The sequence below is a fragment of the Loxodonta africana genome, chromosome 7, assembly GCF_030014295.1.
Source record: "Loxodonta africana isolate mLoxAfr1 chromosome 7, mLoxAfr1.hap2, whole genome shotgun sequence".
In the NCBI taxonomy this organism is placed as follows: domain Eukaryota; kingdom Metazoa; phylum Chordata; class Mammalia; order Proboscidea; family Elephantidae; genus Loxodonta; species Loxodonta africana.
The window spans coordinates 10337650-10356037 of NC_087348.1; the positions used below are offsets into that span (position 1 = coordinate 10337650).

General features: G+C 43.3%; 1 long non-coding RNA gene and 1 other non-coding gene across 2 annotated transcripts in view; one reads left to right on the forward strand and one right to left on the reverse strand.

Moving 5' to 3' along the window:
• Positions 1–598: 598 nt before the first annotated feature.
• The window catches only part of LOC135231624 (uncharacterized), a 43039-nt gene continuing 25249 nt past the window's right edge, over positions 599–18388 (reverse strand). The window contains exons 3-5 of the long non-coding RNA XR_010322411.1: positions 8111–8352; positions 3100–3181; positions 599–2339 (exon numbers count right to left, since the gene is read on the reverse strand). This is a non-coding gene — a long non-coding RNA (uncharacterized LOC135231624). The remainder of the gene's footprint in view (positions 2340–3099; positions 3182–8110; positions 8353–18388) is intronic.
• LOC111753200 (small nucleolar RNA SNORA73 family) lies at positions 8398–8602 on the forward strand. Its single transcript, XR_002788087.1, has one exon. It is a non-coding gene; the product is annotated as a small nucleolar RNA SNORA73 family (small nucleolar RNA).

An 18388-nucleotide genomic window follows, 5' to 3' on the forward strand; every position in this document is an offset into this window, starting at 1 on the left:
GCTTCTAAAGAGCATTCTGGTTGTACTTCTTCCAAGATGTGGGAGCCATACCCTTGGCCCTGGCTTATTTCCCACCAGGACTTATCACCATCTGAGGTGTTGTTGATGTTACTTCTTTGCCTCATTTATTGTCTGTCCTGCCCCCCTCCCCCTTCCCCCTACACACACTAGAACAGAAGCTCCCTGTGGGCAGGGAGTTTTTTCTCATTTGTTCACTGCTGAATCCTCAGTGCCGAACAAATACTGATGCTTGCAATGTGATGGTTCACTTTTGTGTGGCCTTTCTCATCATGGTCTTGTTAACTAACACCAAAGTGATTTGGTGGGAGTATACAAATAAGGTAATTGTGGCCCACCAAGAGGACTGGATAGCTTGCTCATAATGTAAATAAAGTTCATGGCACCTATGTGGGGTGGGACAATCCAAATAAGGTCTATGGAACCCTAACAAAGGGATTAGTCAGTTTTGCCATCCCACTAGGCTTAAAACGAGCCATCCTAGAGGTGGGAAGAGAGGATCTCACCACTGCCAAGGAAGAAAAGCCAAGAGCGGAGTGCATCCTTTGGACCTGGGATCCCCTGCACTGAGAAATTCCTGGAACCAGGAGGCCAAGAGAGAGGGGGAAAGAGAAAGAGAGAGAGTGAGCTCTAACACTGAAAACGGCAGTGTCAGAGAAATGGCGGCAGGAGGGATTGGCAGGAGGCTGTGTGGTGGGCTTCCCACCCATGCAGCAAGAAAGCTGAATGCCTTTGAGCAGGGGGGCACTGGGAACTTATAAAAAACAAACAAACCCATTGCCACTGAATCAATCCCAACTCATAGCAACCCTACAGGACAGAGTAGAACTGCCCCATAGGGTTTCCAAGGAGCAGCTGGTGGATATGAACTGCCAACCTTTTGGTTAGCAGCCGGGCTCTTAACCACTGTGCCACTAGGGCTCCCTGGGCATTTACAGGCAGAGCTAAAAGAGCTTTGTAACACTTGCCCCAGCAGGGCAGAGGCCCAGGGGCCCAAGAGAGGAATGCCTGCAGGCACAGCTGAAAACAGGCTGTCCTGATGGAAGAACTGTATCCTGAGCATTCCTGAACATGAATTGTAACCTATTGTTGTTAGATGCCATCAAGTCGGTTCCAACTCATAGTAACCCTATGCACAACAGAACAAAACACTGCCTGGTCCTGTGCCATTCTCACAACTGTTGCCATGCTTGAGCCCATTGTTGCAGCCACTGTGTTAATCCATCTCATTAAGGGTCTTCCTCTTTTTTGCTGACCTTCTATTTTACCAAGCATGATGTCCTTCTCCAGGGACTGATCTCTCCTGATAATACGTCCAAAGTATGTGAGATGTAGTCTCGCCATCCTTGCTTGTAAGGAGCATTCTGGCTGCACTTCTTCCAAGACAATTAACCTGTTACTTCTAATAAACCCTACAATCATGAGTATTGTCTGTGAGTCCTGTGTGGCCGTTGCAATGAATTATCAGCAGAGAAGTAGAAAGTGCCATGGGAGGGACGGTTGGTGCCAGAATTGGTAAAGATGGCGGAGAGAGGAGGCGTGTCTGACCTCTGCCTCATAAGAATCAGCTCTGGGCTGTTGATCTTGATTTTCTTTCCCCCTCGTGAAGTTAGAGGAGGTCAGATGCTGCCCCCACACCATTTTTACAATGCTAAACAGATACTGAATGAATGAATACCTGCTTCACAGAGTTTTTATGAGAGTTAAACGCAAAGGGCCTGGCCTCGTACTTGATACATGGCAACTTCAAAATCCAGCCCCCATCCCTCCTTCCCTGAAATCCTTGGTAGTAAAAAGCCTTCATAGGTCCCTGGATGGTACAAACGGTTTGTGCTTCACTATTCACCTGAAGGTTGGCAGTTTGAACCCACCCAGCGGAACTGCAGATCTGCTTCTGTTAAGAGTACAGACAAGAAAACCCTATAGAGCAGATCTACTCTGTAACATGTAGGGTCACCATGATTCTGAATCCACTCAGATGGCAAGTAACAAGTAACAACTAACAACGGGTATTTATTTAACCGTTCAGAAGGAGCTGGAGGACTATTCCTCTGCCCAAAAGCAATGTGTGGTGGGACCCAAGAAGGAACTTGGTGTACCAGATGTTGGAGCCTCAGAAAAAATTAGGGGAGTAGGGTGGAGGCAAGGAGCTATTTTGAAAAGCCCATGTCCCTCAGCTGAGCCCAGCGAGAAGCCTGCCATCTGGGGCAGCCCGAGAATCTGGGCAGTGAGCAGGACGACTCCGAGGAGTCTTGGCTTCTAGCAGTACTGCCCAGATGGAGGCTGTCCACACACGTGCACTGCTGGAATGCCATGGATGCCTGTAGGTACACAAGAGATTAAAAAATTAAGAATTACTTTTCAACTTTACTAGTTTGGTCTATTTGCTTTCTGCAAATTCACTTCCATCTTCCGATTAACACTAACAAAGGAAATAGAAAAAGGAGTTTACAGAAAGTTGAATTCCATTTGGGTTTCAAAATAACGGGGAAGCAGGTTGCAAATTTGAAGGCGGCATTCTCTGCTTTCTAGGTCGACCTGGCACTGGCACAACCCTGAGAGCGAGGGATTCCTTAAATTTTATGCCTCTCTGGCCTCACCCCAGTCCCAGCCTTGCCTGGATGTTTATCTTGGTTTGTCTCTGTTGAGTGCAATAAGATGAAATCAACCTATGGCTGGACCTGAGGACATCCTTACATCTGCAACTTTGTCCATGGCACTGTGTGTGTACAGGCTGCGTCTGAACCATCCAGCCCAAAAAAGAGTGAGCACAGGGCTCAACCTGTTTCACTACGAAGTTCATTTAGCAAGGTGGCAGGATACAAAGTCAATATGGAAAAGTCAACTGTATCTGTATATTCTAGCTAAAATCAATTGGGAGATGAAAGTTTCAAAATGCAATTTACATTAGCCTTAAATTTTTTTTTTTTTAAGATATGAGGTACTTAAGGGTACATCTAGAGTCCCTGTCGCCATGAGCCAGAATCTACTCGACGGCAGTGGGTTTGGTTTTTTGGTTTTGGGGTTGTGCAAGCAGTTTGCATTCATTCACTAACCTAAAGGGTAGCAGTTGGAACTCACCCAGCAGCTCTGTGGAAGAAGGGCCTGGCGAGCTGCTTCCGTAACGATCACAGCCAAGAAAACCCCACGGAGCAGTTCTATCCTGTAACACATGGAGTTGCCAGGAGTTGGAATCGCTCTATGGCAATTGGTTAAGGGTACATTTAACAAAATATGTGCAAGACCTGTACACTGAGAAGCCTGTGTCCTTGTTCAGTCCCTGCTAAGCTGGAGTAAGAGAAACCAACGTCTAAGAAGTAAAGTGTGCTGAGGAAGAAGGGGTGGTTCATGGCCTCAGAGGCTGGGGCGGGAGGCAGTCCTAAGCAGTACGGCAGCTCCTCTGAACTCTTCATGTCCCTCCTGGGCTCTCCAACTTTCACGTGCCCCTTCTTCCTTACAGGATAAAACATCTGAGAAATTAAAGACCTAAATAAATGGAGAGATAGGACGTGTTCATTGTTTGGAAGACTCAATATTGTTACGATGTTCATTCTACTCAAATTGAACTTGGATTTAATGCAATCCTAATCGAAAAGCCCAGCAGGATTTCTTGTAAAATTTTATAAGGTGATTCTAAATTTTATATGAAACACAAGGTTCTACCTAGAATTGCAAAAGCAAGTCTGGAGGGGAATTAAAAAAAAAAAAAGAACAAATGTGGAGAATGTTTACTACCTGATAGTGTTATGGATTGAATTGTGTCCCCCCAAAATATGTGTTGAATTCCTGGCCCTTGTACCTGTGGATGGGAGCTTATTTGGAAATATTATTTTCCTTGTGTTACATTAATGAGGTTATGCCAGTGTAGGGTGGGTCCTAAACCTAATCACTTCCGACTTATAAAAAGACCAAAATAGACACAGAGACACACACACCGGGGAAGACAGATGCCACGTGAGGATCGTCTACAAGCCAAGAAACCAAGGAACACTCAAGGCTACCCACAAGGAAGGAATCAACAGGGCTGAGATTTGAGGGCAGAGAATTAAGAACCAGAGTCAAGTGGTACTGGGACATTATGGATTGAATTGTGGCCCCCCAAAATATATGCTGAAGTCCTAACCCACCAGAGGCACCAAGACACCAGATCTCAGACAGCAGAGGAAGTGTGAGAAGGGCCTCCCTACAGGAATATCAGAGCAGGGGGACAAGGAGAGATTTCACAATTCATCAATACCTCGACTATAAAAGCATAGGACAGGAACATGTCTGACAGAGGATTTCTTTAGAGAGGGCTTGGAGTCCCACTTCCCGTAAGAGGAGCCAGAGTAAAGGAGGGTATCTGTCTCTCACCTCAAGCCTGGAGGGACTGAACCTCCCAAAGAGCTGGATGGGAGCCCCCGGCAGTTAGGGGTACAGTGATGGAGATGAGAGGCTGGCTTGCTGTTCCCATGGCTCATTTACAAGCAGGGGCCAGTCTGCAGCCCAGAGTTTGACCAGACATATGAGAGCCAGTGCAGTCAGGAGCCACCTAGGAGCAGACTTGGCAGAGGTGGGCTGCAGATGGGCTGTCTGATTCCTAGAGTGTGGGGAGGGAGCAAGTGAGCATGGGAATAAACTACATCCTCTCAGAGCAAGGGACTAAGGTGGGGTGACCCTGCCCTTGAAGGTCTCCATATAACCTGTGCCAGCCCCCAGGAGAGAAAGGGGCAGCTCTAAACCCGGGGCTGACCCCAAAGCACACAACTCTCTTAGGTCAGTGTCAGCCTGGCCAGCCTCCCCAGCCCCACCCTAGGAGGGTCAGGAAGGTCAGAAACTGCAGGTGAGTTGGGGACGAGGAGGCCAAGGAGGAGGAAGACGTTGGCCAGATCCCTCCCCAGGCCAAGCCAGCCTTAGCCTGGAACGAATATTGACACATGGACTGATACATTGGACCAGAAACCTCCAAGTTCTAAACTGAGACGGTATTTCTTAAGACTTTCAGACCTTTTCCCCCTGGGGGTGATCAGAAAAGACATAACTGTTGCCTTGGAGTCATTCCAACTCATGGAGACCCCATGCGTGCAGAGTAGAACTGCAACTCTATAGGGTTTTCAAGGCTGTGACCTTTTTGGAAGCAGATCGCCAGGCCTTTCTTTTGAGGTTCCTCTGGCAGGGTTCGAACCTCCAACCTTTGTGTTGCCTGGTGAAAAACCCAGGTTTTGCTTGGCATGACTTGTTACAGCCAATAAACAAGAGGCCGAGGTGGGAGATTAGAAAGACGCCTTTACTTCGTTGTACAAGGAAAGGAGCAATCAGGGATGTTACCTCCAAGACTGCTCGTAGGCAGGCTGGGGGTGGGCTTTTACAGAGAGCAGACAGGGAGATGCAACTTCATCATGAATATTCCGGATTGTTCTTCACCCAGGTGCTTAGGGCTGGGGGATGACTATGCATTTTCTTTAGAAAAGGGTTTGATCCCCAGAAGGGAGGAAGAGGTTGATTTTCTTTCACTAGGTTGTTTAGGATGTTAAGTCTCTACCCAGAGCTGGGGTGAGGCCATCTATGGTCGGTTCTGTGGTTATCCTGTTGAGGACAATTTTAGAAGAACGTGCAGTTTATTCTGTCCTGTGTAGGAGGATAAGCCAACGCAGGTCTCTCAGAAACGCCTGCCTCATTGGGGTTAGTAGTCAAGTGCTTAACCGTTTTCACCACCCAAGGACTCCCAGTCATAGGGCCATCCAAAGTTTCAGCTTCCACTTGATAAAGTTAAATGGGGCAGTGGAGACAAAAAGAAAGCTGCGTCTGATGCCTTCCCCCCGTGCTTGTTCAGCCAACCTGCCCAGCTCAGTTCTTCCATCTCATCTTCCCAGCCGTGAAGTGCTGCGACTTGCCCTAAAGGAAAAATCGAAGTCACCATGGCGTGCTCAGGGTTGTTTTGCCAGTGGCCGGTAAAGAGTCAGAGAATTGGTCCTGCGCACGCCAAAGCCAGGGTTCTTCTCCAAAGTGTTGCAATTGCGTACAACCTGCTCTGTCCCCCTGGCTTCCGTGACTGCGCATGCGCCAGGGATGCGGCGCCAATATGGCTGCCCTTTGTTCCACTGTGAGGTGCCAGCCCCAAATGTCCCGTGATACTCTCCACGTTTGAATTCAGTTCATTGATCGGTATAAATCTAAGACTCTGAGGCTTAAACAAGAGCCCTTGAATTTAATTAAAAGAACTCCAACTGCAAAGCTGGGGCTGCCCCTGGGAAATTTCCTCCTTGGGCTCCTTAACACCACGCTCTTCTCTCTGATCTCAATGCTCAATGTGTCTCTAGCTTCTTCTTCCATCCATTTGTGCTTTTTTCCCAGTGTTTGGAACTCCAGAGCTAGTTTGCCCGATGTAATCAGCCAACTGGGAGCCTCTTCGAACTACCTATTTGGGCCCAGGTTTCCCCAAGAAACACTTAATGCAGCTCAGCAATGCCAGCAATTGCTGCATAAGGCCCGCAGCAAGGAACGTCTCAGGCAGCTCGGCTCATTAGTGTCCTAAAGATAGCTTCCTGTCAGGGTTGTGTACAAATTCTTCCTAAGTCACAAGTACGCCTTTCAATCAAATTATTAGTGTCCAGGGCAAATGGAAGTTGATTTGAATTTCGCAGCGCAGTCTGAAGGTCGCATTTTTTCTATTTCAGCCTGTACTAACGGTACTTTGTGGTTATCAATAATTTAGACTCTATGTCTAGTTCATTCTCATTTTATTTCGTTCTTATTAATTTTAATCATGCCTTTAATTTACAGCTTCCAAAGAGCTCTCCCAGACAACAGTACCATCCTCATTTGTAGATGAGGCTCATGCATCAACAAATTGGGGAAGCCAAAGTTTAAAAAACCTCTGATACAGTGCAATACTACTCAGCCATAAAGAGAAAAGAAGTGCTGATACATGCTACAACATGGATGAACCTAGAAAACATATGCTGCAGGAAATGCCAGACACAAAAGGATAAATATTGTATGAACCCATTTATGTGAAATATCTAGAATAGGCAAGTTCATAGAGACGAAAGTTCCTTAGCAGTTACCAGGGGTGGGTGGTAGTGAGACCAGTTAGGAAACAGACAGGCCCTGAGCCAGGGGCTGTACCAGTGAAGGATTTTACAGGACAACTTCAGACAGCAGGTTATAGGCAAGATTGTGAGGCCCCCCATCCTGTTTTCCTTCTAATCTCCCTGCTTACAAATGTTTTTCAGACAAACCAGCTGAAACCAGATCCCCACACATGTGCTGTGAGACAATCAGTGACTTGAAGTTAAGCCTGAGCTCTAAGACATACCAAGAAACCAAAAATCACCAGACTTCGGAAGCAGGGGTCCATCTGCTACTTCCATGCTAATTCCTAGCCTGGCCCCACAATAAATATACATGCCACTTCCCAAGAATTTAATGAATATGTATGACTTCCCCTTTCCCGCATAACAAAAACTTCCTCCAGCCCTTTGTTCTGGGAGACAGTGTTTGGAGACTGATTTTCTTGTGTCCTTACTTGTTGCAAGTAATAAACTATGTCTGTTTTCAATCTGCTTGATTCTTAGTTATTCTTAACAAGAATACAAACAGCAAATCCATTGCATTCAGTAACGATAGGGGTAGGGGAAGGGGATTCATTGCTTAGGGGGCACTGAGCTTCTATTAAGGGCAATGGAAAAATTTGGAAATGGATAATGATGATGGTTAAACAACAGGATGAACATAACTAATGTCACTGAATTGTGCATGCAAAAATGTTGGAATGGCAAATGTTTTGTTACATATACTTACCACAATTTAAACAAAAAAACATAAAACACCTCTGGGCACCCATCTTAAATTCGATGCTTTGTCACCTGTATTGCTTACTCCTGAAGTTAATGAATTAAAAAAAAGACCTAGAGCCCGCTTATTGGAATCACTTTGGAAAACTGGTCAGGTTCTATGAACTAAAAAATTCCTTGTATCGAACACGAAAAAACAATCCAAGGATAATTCCTCTACCTGCACAAAGGAGTAGGACTTTGGTGAGAGAATCCCCTGGTGATGTGTCGGTTCTCTCAAATGAAATCAGCAGACACAGCCCACATTTGTGACTTACTGGCTCTTGGAGGGTTCTTGGTGTGGATGCGTCTTAGAATACAGCATTTACATTGCTGACTCTAAGGAGAGGTAGAACCTGTAGAAACCTGGATTTCCCCAGTTCCGCTGTTAACTTGCTGCTTCAAGTCATTTGACCTTCTGTGGCCTCAGATTTCCAATCTGCAATAGGGTCAGTTCCTGCCCTCTCAGCCTCACAGGGTCATGTTGACGATCCACAGCAGTCATGGACATGAAAGCCCTCTGTAACACACAAAGCATCAAATACCTTTGAGATGTGAAGAGTAGTTGCTGTGGATACTCCCAGGAGGTCACTCTCTCCAGGCTCTGTCCAGGTGGCCTGCGGGAGCATAAGGCTCTGCCCTGTGATGTACAGTCCCTTTCCATGATGTGGAAAGTAAAACCAGGCCTTGAGTCTGCACCTGCATATTCCTACAGCTTCTCAGAGTCCTGTGGACAATGACTGAGAAGACAAACCAAGCAGGAAGCACGTCCAATACAACTAAAATTTAAAACTGACGGCTTAATAGAGGTCTTAAAAAATGAATACATTGTCCATTGTCACCGGCAGGCCTTTCTCATCATAGATTCACCTCCTGCGCGCATTTCTCCCAAACCAGAGTGCCTCTGTAAGTAAGCTTCAGGGTTCCAGCAGAAACAGATGGCAACTAAAAGGGGTGGTGAAATAGGGTGCAAAAAATGGAGTATTACAGAGTGATGAGTAAGGTTAGGCAGAACAAGAGATGGAGCAGCGATCTGTGTGTTATCACCTTCAGCCTGGGAGGAAAGAAAGGAGGCAATTCCCAGGCCCCAGTGGAACAGCACTGCCCAGCCACAACCCAGGAGGGCAGGAGCAAGGAGGACAAATGCCCTGGCTCTCTTCCTCCCTCCTGCAGCTTCTTGATGGTGCCTCGCATTGGCCAAACCCAACCAAAAGCCAGAGGGTAGGGGAACCCAGGTCATACTGTTCATAGAGGTCAGTCTCCTGGGGCCCAACCCAGGGCAGAGAAGGGTGGAGAGAGGATCTGAAGGGACAAATGAAGATTATCTAGCCCAGCTCTGTCCTAACCTAGAGCCACATTACAAAAGGCCCCTTTCTATTACCTCAGATTAGCTAGGTATCAGGCTCCAGGAAGGAAAAGCCATTCTATCACAACTATATACCCCCAAAATTAAAGAAGCTTAACTTGAAATAAAGAGAAAAGAGTAAGAGAATGTAGCACGGTGGCTGGATATAAGATAATTTAAAAATTTTTTAACTTTTCTTTACACCAGTAATAATAATTAGAAAATAAAATGGGAATAAAAAGGCCCCATTAACAATAATAAAAATTATAAAGTACCTTCAGAAAGGTATAAGACCTACATGAAGAAAAATACAAAAGTATGAAGAAAAATACAAAAATTTATTGAAGAAGACCTAAATGAATGAAAGACCTATCATGATCTTGGAAAGAGAGAACTAATATCATAAAGATGTAAGCCTTCATAAATTAACCAGAATATACTAAATATCATTGTAAACTGAATGGCAATAGGGTTGGTTGTTTGGGAAAGTTTATTGGACGTTCTTGTTGGTTGGTTGGGGTAAGGATTGTAATCGAATCTGACAATTTGATTACAGAATCCTTCTGGGAGAGTAAGTGTGGGTAAATAACCAAGAATATATTTTTTAAACAATAATAATGGAGGAAATTTACTTGCACAGAATTTAAAACTAATGTAATTAAATCAATATGGTACTGGCATAGGGATGGAACAGGATTGTCTAGAAAAAAATCTAAATCTATACATAAGCCTGGAAACCCTGCTGGTGTGGTGGCTAAGAGCTACAGTCCACCAGGTGGTCCTTGGAAACCCTATGGGGCAGTTCTACTCTGTCCTACAGAGTCCCTGTGAGTCGGAATTGACTCGACAGCAGTGGGTTTTGGGTTATACGTGAGTCTATGTGCATAAAGCAACATTTCTGGACGTTTACTTTAGTTATCTATTACCTCCTGGGTCAAAAACCAGTGGATGAATATTCACCATAATTGAAGGGCATGTTTGGGATCCTCTGACTTAAAAGACTGTGTGGCATGCATAAAATTCACTTGGGGCAGCATCTGGAGAGACCTCAAACAGATGGGCAGTCACCACTCAGAGCAGCTGAACCTTTGGTCCAATCCAGTGCCTGTGGGAAGGACACAACATATGTACTGACCCCATGAATTGAGAAACAAAAATGAGCCTCAGCTTGTACAAGGCAAGGTCATGGAAGCTCCACAGACACATCCTAATTCCCTGAGAGACAGAATTGCTGGGCTGAGGGCTGTGGGGACCATGGTCTCGGGGAACATCTAGCTCAATTGACATAACATAGTTTATAAAGAAAATGTTCTATATTCTACTTTGGTGAGTAGCACCTGGGGTCTTAAAAGCCTGCAAGCAGCCATCTAGTATACTCCGTTGGTCTCACTCCTTTGGGAGCAGGGAAGAATGAAGAAAACTAAAGATACAAGGGACGAATGGACCACACAATGAGTCCAGTACAACTAGATGTTGCCCAGCTACCACTGACTGCACTCACAGGGATCACAATAGGCAGTCCCATACAGAGCTGGGGGGAAATGTAGGATAAAATTCTAACTCAAAAAGCAAGACCAGACTTGTTGGCCTGACAGAGAATGGAGAAACCCGGAAAGTATGGCCCCCAGACACACTTTCAGCTCAGTAATGAAGTCACTCTTGAGGCTCACCCTTCAGCCAAAGATTAGACAGCCCCATAAAACAAAATGAGACTAAAGGGGCACACTAGCCCAGGGGCAAGGACTAGAAGGCAGGAGGAAACAGGAAGGCTGGTAATAGGGAACCCAAGGTCAAGAAGAGAGAGTGTTGAAATGTCGTGGGGTTGTTAACCAGTGTCATAAAACAATATGTGTACTAACTTTTGATGAGAAACTAGTTTGTTTTGTAAACCTTCATTTAAAGTACAATAAAAACAATTAAAAAGAAAAAAAAAAAAAAGAACCTCAAATAAAAAATACCAAGCAAAGGCAATCCAAACTGAAGACCTGAATTTGAAGCCAAGTAAGTTTCTTCTCACATGGGTACACTTTATAGTACGCTGAGCAGAGGATGCTGAGCATGGAACTTGTCTATTTAAAGATAGTTACTGTGCCAAAGTGCATTACTTAATATGCTTGCAGAAAGTGAAAAGGACTTGAAGCACTTACTGATGAAGATCAAAGACTACAGCCTTCAGTATGCATTACACCTCAACATAAAACAAAAATCTTCATAACTGGACCAGTAAGCACCATCATGATAAACAGAAAATTTTGAAGTTGTCAACAACTTCATTTTACTTGGATTCACAATCAACACCCAGGGAAGCTGCATTCAAAAATCAAAGGACATATTACATTGGGCAAATATGCTGCAAAAGACCTCTTTCAAGTGCTAAAAATCAAAGATGCCACTTTGAGGACTAAGGTGTGCCTGACCCAAGCCATGGTATTTTCAATCGCCTCATATGCATGTGAAAACTGGACAATGAGTAAAGAAGAATTGGTGCCTTTGAATTATGGTATTAGCAAAGAATTGAATAGGCCATGGACTGCCAGAAGAACAAACAAATCTGTCTTAGAAGAAGTACAGCCAGAATGCTCCTTAGAATTAAGGATGGTGAGAGTTTGTCTCACATACTTTGGACATGTTATCAGGAGAGATCAGTCCCCGGAGAAGGACATCATGCTTCATAAAGGAGAGGATCAGCAAAAAAGAGGAAGACCCTCAAGGAGATGCATGGACACAATGGCTGCAACAAAGGGCTCAAGAATAACAATAATTGTTAGGATGGCAGAGGACTGGACAGTGTTTTGTTCTGTTGTACATAGGGTCACTATGAGTCGGAACAGACTTGAGGGCACCTAACAACAACAGCCATGTATGGTCTTGTGATGCCCACAAAATGATTGGGTGGGACTATGAAAATAAGGTGCTTGTGACCCACCCAGGATATTGGATAGCTTACTAATAATTCATATAAAGTGTATGGCACCCTTGTGGGGGGTGAGACCATGCAAATAGTGTGTATGGAGCCCTAATGAGCGGACTGGTCAGTTCTGCCATTCCACTAGGCTTAAAATGAGCCATTCCAGAGGTGGAAAGGGGGGACCGCACTACTACTAAGAAGAAGAAGAGCCAGGAGTGGAGCATGTCTTTTGGACCTGGGGTCCCTGTACCTCCTATACCCAGGAGACAGAGAGCTATAACACTAGAGAAGGCACATGCAATGGATTGAATTGTGTCCCCTCAAAAATATGTGTTAACTTTGTTAGGCCATGATTCCCAGTATTCTGTGGTTGTCCTCCATTTCATAATTGCAATTTTATGTTAAAGAGGATTGAGGTGGGATTGTAATACCACCCTTACCCAGGCCGCATACCTGATCCAAAGTAAAGGGAGTTTCCCTGGGGTGTGGCCTGCACCACCTTTTATCTCTCAAGAGATAAAAGGAAAGGGAAGTAAGCAGAGAGTTGGGGACCTCATACCACCAAGAAAGCAGCGCCAGGAGCAGAACATGTCCTTTGGACCTGGTGTTCCTGTGCCTGAAAAGCTCCTCTACCGTGGGAAGATTGAGGACAAGGACCTTCTTCCAGAGCTGACAGAGAGAAACCCTTCCCCTGGAGCCGACATCTTGAATTTGGACTTTTAGCCTACTTTACCATGAGGAAATAAATTTCTCTTTGTTAAAGCCATCCACTTGTGGTATTTCTGTCATGGCAACACTAGATAACTAAGACACATGAGAAGCAGCAGCAAGCACAGCAGAGAAACAATAGCATCAGAACCCGGAGACCAACACAAGGCAGCAGTGGGCTTCCCAGCTCCTGGAGCAAGGTGGCTATCATGGATGTGCCAGGGTATGGAGCGAGAGAACTGAGTGCCTTCAGGCCAAGGCTTACTGGTGGAGTGGGGTGCCTCTGGACACTTATTGGCAGAGCTGAGAGCTTTGTAACACTTGTCTGAGCGAGGCAGAGGCCAGGTCCGAGGGGCTGAGGGGCCAAGAGAGAAGCCTACATGTGGGCACAGCAGAGAAGAAGCTGTTCTAATCAAAGAACTGTATCCTGAGTCACTCCTGGTCTTGAGTTGTAAACTGTTACTTCCCTAATAAATCCCATAATCGTGAGTATTGTCCTTGAATTCTGTATGGCTATTGCAACAAATTATCAAACCCAGAGGAGAAGTAGTAAGAACGGCTGGTGTCAGAATTTAGTAAAAAGTTTGGAGAGAGGAGACATGTCTGACTTCCACTTTGTAAGAATTAGCCTTGGGCTGATGTTGATGATGGTGATTCTCTTTCCTCTCCTTGTGAATTACAGAAGGCCAGGTGCCACCTTGCCATTTTTAGTTACTAATTCTCCCAAGTAACACCAAGGAAACCGACTGGTTTAATTTATAATACAATTTCATTCAGTGAAAATTTTGGCTTTGTAATTAACTATCCATTTGGAACAAAACAAAGTTAGGCATCTACCTCATACCATACACATGAAAAAAATTCTAATTAAATATTTATATATACATTTATTCAGATATATAGAGAGATAAATATAAAGATATATAGAAAATGATGCTATTTAAAATATAGAAAAAAAAATTTATAATTTGATGATGAGTAGGGCCTCTCTAGGAAGTTATACACAAATCTAGAAGCCAAAAAGAAAAGGCTTATTTTTTTTAATACATAAAAATTTTAATTTCACTGTAGCAAAAGACATAATTACAGTTTTTAAAAAAATGACAGATGGAAGAAAATATTTGTATCACATTTGTTCATTCATCTTTCTGCAGCATTTACTAAGCGCTTACTATGGCCCAGGCACAATGCTAAATGATGGTAAAATTATTTAGAAAATATTCACAAATTTGTGCTTTTATTCAATTTTTAATATACGTGTGACTAAACAGAGAGTTTGTATTCAAAATATGTGAACAGATGTACCTAAAACAAAGCAACATCAGAAAACTGAAAATAAAGGCACAAACATGAAAAAAAGATACATCAGAGTTAAGTTAGGACTAATTTTGGGTGAATATAAAAGTCCAAAAAAGCAGTGGCTTAACATAAGTTGATTTGTTACATATATTTTTTCCATAAAGAAAATTTTTTTCATTAAAAAATACATAGTAGAAGTATATTTCTCTCTCACATAAAAAGATGCAAAGGAAGGTCATCCAGAAATGGTACAACAGTTCCATTTCCAAAAAAAAAGGGGGGGGGGGCCAAAAATTCATCCTTTCTACTCCACTATTCCAGGTCTTTCCTTTTGGTTTTCTAACTTCAGCTCTTTGCACATTTCATTATAATACTTTATTTTGTCTTCTCGAGCCACCCTTTGAAATCTTCCGTTCAGCTCTTTTACTTCATCATTTTTTCCACTCACTTTAGCTACTCTATGTTCAAGACCAAGGTTCAGAGTGTCTTCTGACAATCATTTTTGTCTTTTCTTTCTTTCCTGTGTTTTTAATGACCTTTTGCTTTCTTCATGTATGATATCCTTGATGTCATCCCATAACTCATCTGGTCTTCTGTCTTTAGGCTTCAATGTGTCAAATTTATTCTTGAGATGGTCTCTAAATTCGGGTGGGATATACTCAAAGTCGTACATTGACTCTTGTGGACTTGTTTTAATTTTCTTCAGCTTCAACGTGAACTTGCATATGAGCACTTACCGATGAAGATCAAAGACCACAGACTTCAGTATGCATTACACCTCAACATAAAGAAAACAAAAATCCTCACAGCTGGAGGAGGAAGTAATATCACGATAAACAGAGAAAAGATTGAGGTTGTCAAGGATTTCGTTTTACTTGGATCCACAATCAACACCCATGGAAGCAGCAGTCAAGAAATCAAAAGACGCATTGCATTAGGCAAATCTGCTGCAAAAGACCTCTTTGAAGTGTTGAAATTCAAGGATGTCACCTTGAAGACTAAGGTGTGCCTGACCCAAGCCAGGCTGTTTTCAATCACATCATATGCATGTGAAAGCTGGACGTTGAATAAGGAAGCCCTAAGAAGAACTGACACCTTTGAATTGTGGTGTTGGCGAAGAATATTGAATATACCATGGACTTCAAAAGAAAGAACAAGTCTGTGTTAGAAGAAGTACAATCAAAATGCTCCTTAGAAGCAAAGATGATGAGACTACATCTCACATGCTTTGGACATGTTAGGAGGAGGGATCGGTCCCTGGAGAAGGACTCATTCTTCGTAAAGTAGAGGATCAGCGAAAAGAGGAAGACCCTCAATGAGATGGATTGACACAGTGGCTGCAACAATGGGCTTAAGCATAACAACGATTGTTAGGATGACTCAGGACCAGGCAGTGTCTTGTTCTGTCATACATAGGGTCACTAGAAGTCAGAATCTACTCTCCGGCACCTAACAGCAACAACAATTGATGGTCAGATGAGATTAAGCTTCTCCATCATCTCTTTCCACAGACATAGTCAATTTAGCTCCTGTGTATTCCATCTGGTGAGATCCAATTGTACAGCCACCATTTATATTGTTGAAAAAGGGTATTGCAATGAATAAGCCATTTTTGTTGTTGTTAGGTGTTGTAGAGTCGGTTCTGACTCGTACGGCACTGCGTACAACAGAATGAAACACTTCCCCGTCCTGCTCTCGCCATCCTCAATACTTGCTATGTTTGAACCCATTGTTGCAGCCACTGTGTCAATCCATCTCGTTGAGGATCTTCCTCTTTTCTGCTGATCCTATACCTTATCCAAGCATGACGTCCTTCTCCAGAGACTGGTACCTCCTGATAACATGTATAAAGTACATGAGACGAACCCTCTCCATCCCTACTTCTAAGGATCATGCTGACTGTACTTCTTCCAAGGCAGATTTGTCTGCTCTTCTGTCAGTCCATGGTACACTCAATATTCTTCACCAAGACCATAATTCAAAGGCATCAGTTCTTCTTCAGTCTTCCTTATTCGTTGTCCAGCATTCTCATGCATAGGAGGCAACAGAAAATATTATGGCTTGGGTCGGGTGTACCTTAGTCCTCAAAGTGATATCTTTGCTTATTAGCAGTTCAAAGAGGTCTTTTGCAGCAGATTTGCCCAATGCAATATGTCATGTGATTTCTTGACTGTTGCTTTCATGGGCGTTGATTGTGGATCCAAGTAAAATGAAATCCTTGACAACTTCAATATTTTCTCCATTTTTCATGATGTTGCTTATTGGTCCAGTTGTGAGGATTTTTGTTTTATGTTGAGGTGTAATGCATACTGAAGGCTGTAGTCTTTGATCTTCACTTTCAGCAAGCCAAGTTGTGTCATCTGCATATTGCAGGTTGTTAATGAGTATTCCTCCAATCCTGATGCCACATACTTCTTCATATAGTCAAGCTTCTCAGGTTATTTGCTTACCATACCCATATACCATGGACTGCCAGAAGAGGGAAGAAATCTGTCTTGGAAGAAGTACAGCCAGAACACTCCTCAGCAGCAAGGATGGTGAAACGCCGTCTCACGTACTTTGGACATGCTATCAGGAGGGATCAGTCCCTGGAGAAGGACATCACGCTTGGTAAAGTAGAATCAGTGAAAAAGAGGAAGACCCTCAACAAAATGGACTGACACAGTGGCTGCAACAATGGGCTCCAATATAGCAATTATTGTGAGGATGGCACAGGGCCAGGTAGCATTTCATTTTGTTGTAGATATGGTCGCTATGAGTCGAAATTGACTCAGCACCTAACAACAATTCCAGTAGTACTTGGTCCCATCATCAAGGCAACTTTATGTTCCAAGCTGCACAAAGAAAAGGAGACAGAGTAAAAGGATACCTTCCCGGCTGGGTTGACACGCTTCAAACAGCCTTCCTGTCCTGCTAGCATTTCATGAGCTAGAACTTACTCCCAGGGCCAAACCTCACGACAAGAGAGGCTGTTTAATATAGTCCTTTAGCTGAGTACATTTTCACCCCAAATACAATTTAGGCTCTGGTGCTAAGAAAACAGGGGAAAATTAATACTGGATGATAACTAGAAGCCTCCGCCACACCAGGCAATTATGAAGCAATGAAAGTTTGCTTGGCAATATGAAAATATGAAGGTTTGGCAAAAAGTATTATTAGGCATAAATAAATACATAACATAATGATAAAGCACTCTATTCCCCAAATAACAAATTTATATGCATCTAACAATATAGCTTCAATACACGCAAAGCAAAAACTGACTCAATCATTAGAGGAAGTGGAAAAGCCATAGGCACAGAGGAAAATTTTGATACTAATCTATCAGAAACTAATACATCAGGCAGAAAAAATTGTTGTAATGATTTTCAGCATCTGACCAATGTGATTCACAAGCTTAATCTACTCTATATAGAACTCTGGACCCAACAAATAGACAATATTCATTATTTTCATCACACACTGAACAGGCATAAAAATTTACCATTTACAAGATCACAGAGGAGTCCGAAGAAGTATCAAAGAATCTGTATCCTGTAGGCTGTAATTTTTTTTTTTATCACGATGCGGTTAAATTGGAGATCCACAATATTTTAAGTGTTTTTTTAAACCCCACTCCTTCAGAAATAAGAAATTAGTCTTTGAGAACTAATGGATTATAAAGGAAACTACAGGTAAATGACAAAATATTAAGAACTGAACATCTATGAATTACTACTTTTTCAAAACTTGTGGGATGCAGTTAAAATGTGTAGGGACTTAGTTCTAAATTTATAGCCTTAACTGTATGATATTTAAAAAAACAAAGAAGATTAGAAACAATGACTAAAGCATTCAACTCAAGAAGTTAGAAGAATATTAAAGAGCAAGTCGAAGTAAAAGAAATGAAACAAAAAAGATAAAAGAAAAACTAATGAAATAGGAACTTTTAAATACTAGAGATAATCATTGTGTGGCGGGGGGTGTGCCGGGAGACTGTTTACTTCCTACTCCAGATGTTGCCTCCCAAGCAGAGGGTGGTATATGGTGGGTTCCTCTCCTTCACCTCATACCTCCTGGAGACAGGAGCAACTCCCAGATTGGATGCTGTATTCCTTTCCTATGGCTGCCTTAACAAAGTACCACCAGCTGAGTAGCTTATAAGGACAGAAATTTATTATCTCACAGTTCTAGGGGCTAGAAGTTCTGTGTTGACTCCATCTGAGGGCTCTGAGGGAGAATCTGCTCCATGCTTATCTCCTGGCTTCTGGTGATGGCTAGTGCTCTTTGGCATTTCTTGTCTTGCAGCTGCATCGC